Genomic DNA, 6,128 nt, shown 5'->3' with positions numbered 1-6,128 from the left:
TGGCACCAGCTGGGAAGGGGAATTAGCATAACAAAGAGCCGAAGCCAGCGCCGCGCGGCCCTGCGGGGGCTCTGCTGAGCGCCGGGGGCCTGGAGGAGCGGCGCAGTCACCAGCACAGAGGCGCACCCCCTGCTGGGGGCCGGAGACCCTCTGTGCGCCAGGGCTGGTCCCTGGAGTGCGCGTTCTGCAGGGGTTCCAGCCCCGGGACTCGCCCGAGAAGACAGTGTGTGTGGGTGTGAGTGGCCGTGGCAGTCCTGATGTGTGTGTGTGTGTGTGTGTGTGTGTGTGTGTGTGTATGCGTCTGAGCGTGGGTGGAGCTGTGTTCCTAGGCGAGTGAGTGCCAGTGGGAAGGGCTCACCTGCAGACAGAAGGAGTGTTACTGGCTCACTTCCTCAGGCCCAGGAAGGCCCCTTTGTTTATTCCTTTCTGAAAGGGTGGTTTGCTTATACCACCTGTTCTCAAACCTGGCTGCACCTCAGAACCTGGGGGCGGGGGGGCTTTTACAATCGCCCCTCCAGGGACTGGGCATCACCCCAAAGATCTGAGACCAATTGGCCTCCACTGAAGCCCCCACTTGGTGCTTGTTAAAACCTGGGTGGTGGTTCACGGGTGCAGCTGGGGCCAGGCGCTGGTCTAGTCCTTGAGTGAGCCTTGGTTGTAGCACCTTGGAAGTTTGTGCTTGCTTTCCCCAGCTGAGCTCACATGCACATTCCTCTGACACTACTTCCCAACTGGGCACCTTCACTTTAGAGCAGGCCCCCTTGGGAAGAAAGCTGTCAGAAAAGGAAGGCTCAGTCAGCTAAGTGTCACAAAAGGTCACAAAGCTAGTCATTCTCCCCCACAGAATTGGAGTCCAGGGCTGTGTAATTCTAAAACCCTCGTCCTTTTCACTGTAATATTTTTGTAAAGAATTTTTAAAAGACCCCCCCCCCACACACACACACACGTGTAGCTGCCTAAGTCTCTGGGAGGACTGACTAAGGGGGAAGCCAGGGTCAGGGTGCTGACCAGAGAAGGTAGGCATGGCCCAGACACCCTCCGAGAAAATGCACAAGACATCTTCCCCACCACCTTGGATCTGGGTCTTACCCCTCCCTCGCTGGGACCTTGAATCTGGGTCCTCACTCTCCCTCTCCAGATTCCAGCTACTAGCCCCCTCTCTACAGGAGGGAGGGAAGGTGTCTGCAGGAATCCTTAGCAATCCTCCAGGAGCCCGGCAGGGTGGGGAGGAGGTAGGAGACCCAGGACCTCCTGGAGCTGCACCCCTGCAGCTTCAGGCCTGGGCCTTTTCTGGCTGTGTTTGGTGCTGGCTTTCTGCAGTGGGGAGCCAATGTAACAGAGCCTCTTCACCGGATTAGAGACAGGAGTCCCCCATTGTTTGAGCTGAACCACCTGACTGGAGAGGGAGGAGAGAACTGAAAAAGCCCTAAGTTGCCCCATTACCTCGAGGGTTTCCAAATGTGTAGATGCTACCAGGAGCATAAACATGACACGTTCCAGAGTGGCCCGGGATTCTAAGACCACCCAGACCCAACTCCTCTTCTTGCAGCCCAGAAAGATGACTCCGGACTGCCTGCCCAACCTTGCTCCTGAGTACAAAACCCTGTAACAGGTAAGCCTGGGTGCTTACTTACCGGGGACATATTCTACAGGAGACCCCCGGTCCTGGGGAATGTAGCCCCTGTAGGAATGCATGCAGCTTCTGGCCCTTAGGTGACCAGGAAAGAGGGAGAGTGTTGGAAGCTAGGGGACCCCCAGCTTGAGCACCACCCCAGCTGAGTTCAGGAGCAGGGTAGCTGAACTAGTGGCCTGATGGGGCTGCTGTTGTTATTAAGAGTTCAGAATTCTCGCAGGTTCTAACAACTGTGTTCATTCTCAATAAATGGTTTCTTAATAATCGTTTTAATTAGCAAAAAGGCTGTCTTATTAAAGCTAATTAAAGGCAATTTGGGAACCTTATTTTCATACAATCATAAAATTAGAGAAACAAGAGGCTGGAGAAATGGGAAATGTCTCATTTTATTCTTCAGAGGGGGCAGGGAGGATCTGAGCAGAGACCCTAACCCCAAGTCAGACCTGCAGGGTAGCAGTGGCTGGGCCGGAGACCTCTGCCTCCGGTGTAGCCTCAGAAGCTGCAGGGGGTCCTCTACAGTCTCCAACTGGAGTCTGGAACCGTTGGAACTCCTCCTCTTCCTCTTTCTTCTGTTCCCGGTTTGCCTTTCTAGTTCTCTTTACACTGAAAAAGAAGGCACTGCCACTGTACTGCAAACACTGCACCTGGTGCCTTGGGAGGGGTGCAGTAAAGCCTTTATTGAAGGGAGTCTGGAATAAAAACTGGGGGAGGGGAGATTCTCAATGTGTTGGGAGACTGAGTTGGGGCAGGAGCTTCCTAGCAGCTGAGGGCTGGGGTGAGTGGTCTAGGGGCTCCCTAGCGGCTGAAGGCTGGGGTGAGTGGTCCAGGGGCTCCCTAGCGGCTGAGGGCTGGGGTGAGTGGTCCAGGGGCTCCCTAGCGGCTGAAGGCTGGGGTGAGTGGTGCAGGGGCTCCCTAGCGGCTGAGGGCTGGGGTGAGTGGTCCAGGGGCTCCCTAGCGGCTGAAGGCTGGGGTGAGTGGTCCAGGGGCTCCCTAGCGGCTGAAGGCTGGGGTGAGTGGTTCAGGGGCTCCCTAGCGGCTGAAGGCTGGGGTGAGTGGTGCAGGGGCTCCCTAGCAGCTGAGGGCTGGGGTGAGTGGTCCAGGGGCTCCCTAGCGGCTGAAGGCTGGGGTGAGTGGTTCAGGGGCTCCCTAGCGGCTGAAGGCTGGGGTGAGTGGTCCAGGGGCTCCCTAGCAGCTCTCTCTCTCAGGTTCCTCTCATGTCACTTCCTCTTGTGTTCCTGCCGGGGTGAGTGGTCCAGGGGCTCTTGCTTCTTGGAGGCCATGTGGACCATGAGCTCCACCTTCCTGCTGCTGGGGCCAAATTCATTGTCACACCAGGAAACGAGCTTGCCAGAGTGATTGCTGAGTGGAAAGCCAGTGCCCGCACCAAAGGCAGAAGAGTAGGTGTCACTGTAGAAGCCTCAGGAGATGACTGGGTCTTTGGTATGGCCCAAAAAACTTTTTTTAAAAAATGTTTTATTGGTACATTATATTTATACATCATATTGGGGTAAAAACTTGTGTGTACATACATGTACACATCACTGATTTAACCCCTACCCAATTCCCACCCCATTCCCTCCCCGCCCCTCCTTCCCTTGCTTGGCTTAGTGGTTGGTTTCGATATGTTTAAGTACATTGTGTGTTTTAGAGATTTTTCTCGCCCCTCCCCCTTTCTCCTCCTTTAGGTTGTCTTGTTTGCTCCTCTATAGGATTTCCTTTTTCATCTAGAGTTCCTCCTATGACCCATTTCTTCCTAGCTCTCACATATTAGGGAAAGCATCTGATTTCTTATTTTTTGTGACTGACTAATCTCACTTAGCATAATGTCCTCCAGTTCCAACCATTTCCCTGAAAAATGATGTAACTGAGATTTTTTAAGGGCTGAGTAAAATTCCATTGTGTACATATCCCACAGTTTTGTAATCCATTTATCTGTTGATGGACATTTTGGCTGGTTCCATAGTTTGGCTATGGTGAATTGTGCAGCTATGAACATAGATACACATGCATTAATTTGGTAGTTTGGTTTCCTATCTTTTGGGTAGATTCCCAGAAGTGGTGTTGCTGGATCCAATGGTAGATTTGTTCCCATTCTTCTGAGGAATCTCCCTACTGTTTTCCAAAGTGGTTGCACTAATTTGCAATCCCACCAACAGTGTTTTAGAATTCCCACTTCTCCACATCCTCGCCAGCATCTGTTGTTGTCTGTGTTTTGAATGATTGCCATTCTAGTTGGAGTTAACTCTTGAGGGGCCTTCTGACTTGCTTCGCCACCTTCCTCATGCCATCATATTTGGCAGCTTTCTCCAGGCAACAGTTCAGATCCATGACTGACATGTTGGGGTGGGCACATGAAAGGCCACACCAGTGAGCTTTCATTCAGCTCAGAGATGGCCTTGCCTACGGCCTTGTCAGCACTTGTTGATGCAGGGGTGATGTTCTGGGCAGCTCCACTGCCATCACACCTCAGTTTCCCGGAGGGGCCAACCATGATTATGTGGGGGGCAGCAATTGCATGGACTTTGGTCACGAGTCCCTCTACAATGCCACAGTTTTTGTGGATGACTTTGGCCAGGGGCCTAAGCTGTTGGTGGTGCAGAAGACTGCTGGTGATCTTGAGGGAGTTGTCATACTTCTCAAAGTTCATGCCCATCACAAACATGGGGGACATCCACAGAAGAGGCAGAGCTGATGACCCTTTTGGCTCCACCTTTAAATGAACTCCTGTCCTCTCCATGGTCATGAAGATACCACTGGACTCCACAATATATTCAGCTCCAGCCTCGCCCCACTTAATGTTGGTGAGATCTTGCTCCTGGAAAAATGGAGACAGACTTTCCATTGATGACAAGCTTCCTATTCTCAGCCTTTCTGTGCCACTGAATTTGCCATGTGTGGAGCCATACTGGACCATTGTAGAACATGTTGTTGAGGTCAATGAAGGGGTCATGTATAGTGACAATATCCACTTCGCCAGAGTTAAAAGCAGTGCTTGTGGCCAGGCTCCTAATATGGTCAAATCTGTTCACCCTGACTCTTACCATCATGTCTCAGGGATGTGGCTGACACTGTACATGAATGTATGGTGGTCTGTCTAACAAGGAGGACAGAGAGCTACACCTGGCAGCTTTAACCTGCCGGGCTTCCCTCTTGCCCAGAGACATTGCTTCAACCTCCCCACTCAACATTCCCTCTCCAGCCATCCTGTGTCATTCTGAGCCTCACAGGTGCATTTAGCATCCTGCACCTGACTTTCAGTGCCCTCCAGACCTCAGCCCAGGCTACTTGCCCAACCCCACCTTCTGCTCCCTGTGGGGAACCTTCTGCTCCAGCCATGTCTGTCCTCCCCATGTCCTCTCCTGCTGACCTGCAATTCCCCTCCTCCTAGCCGTCATCTCTGCTTTTTCCTTAGCCTGGGATAACCTCTCTCTGCCCCTAGGTACAGGAAGAGTTGCTTCCTCTCAAGGCCCATCCATGGTTCACACTTTGTGGGAAGCCTTCCAAGCTATCATAGGCTTCCATGATATAATAGTAAAGCATAGTTCTGTTTTGTTTTTCTTAGAAATTGGGGAGGTCTTTTTAGAAAGGCATTATAAATTAGGAATTAAGCATGGGTTTTGGAATCACTAGACCATAAGCATCTAGTGTCCTTGACACTTATGTCCTGCCTAGTGTTAGTCTAGAGTTTTAACTCCATGCAAGAAAGACACTGAATCGTGATCAGTGCCTTGCCTTCTTGTTTTGGGTTTCCCAACCTCCATCCTTACTAGACCTCTTTATAAATGACCCGTTCTTCCCTGAATCTCTCCCACAGTTTAAAAGAACTCTCCAGCCAATCCTAGCATAACACCAAGAATTCTTGCCTGTCCTTGAAAACGCAGCTCAGAGCATAATTGTGTAGATTTTACAAGGCCGGCCTTGTGCCACTCCTTATGTGATGCTTAGACCACAGGATCATGAGAGGCTGTGAGTCAGCCTGGGACTCTTGTCCTCTGCTTAGCAGCCTTCAGATGAAAACTTAACCATGGCAGAACTGACAATAGAGGAAGGACAATGAGCAGACCCACCACATGCATACTCGTGTTTAACTGCCTGTTCTCAAATTAATTGTTTAAGTAGAGGCCTCCGATTTGATAATAGCCATTATCACCAGACGTTCTGTTTACTAGGGTCCTTTCATCAGAAGAAAATGCAAACCTATGACATTCGTATTCTGATAAGCAGCATAGTTTTCACCTACTCCTTGCTCCTGGAGCTGTAATGCAAGGAGACGTACTGCACACATTAACCAGCAGTGCCCCCATATCAAGCACAGTGGTTATTTTCTCCATTGCAGCCAGAAAGGGACTTGTTTCCAAATCCCTGAGCATCCGTGGCTATGTCAGCCCTACCACAGCTTCCGCTGGGGCTGCTGCTACCCTGACATGTATGATTAAAGCCCCACATTATACGGCAGTGGCTGTGGATTCAAGGAGACGAAGAAACCGCACAGGAC

General features: G+C 51.3%; 1 pseudogene across 1 annotated transcript; it reads right to left on the bottom strand.

The window, feature by feature from the left end:
* Positions 1–2,070: 2,070 nt before the first annotated feature.
* LOC308265117 (glyceraldehyde-3-phosphate dehydrogenase-like) lies at positions 2,071–4,701 on the bottom strand (annotated as a pseudogene). Its single transcript has 2 exons — positions 3,896–4,701; positions 2,071–2,322 (listed from the first exon to the last, which is right to left on the bottom strand). The product of its transcript is annotated as a glyceraldehyde-3-phosphate dehydrogenase-like (transcript).
* Positions 4,702–6,128: the final 1,427 nt, after the last annotated feature.

The sequence above is a fragment of the Muscardinus avellanarius genome, assembly GCF_963383645.1.
Source record: "Muscardinus avellanarius genome assembly, chromosome: 7".
NCBI classification, from domain to species: domain Eukaryota; kingdom Metazoa; phylum Chordata; class Mammalia; order Rodentia; family Gliridae; genus Muscardinus; species Muscardinus avellanarius.
This window is presented reverse-complemented; position numbering and strand designations above follow the sequence as displayed.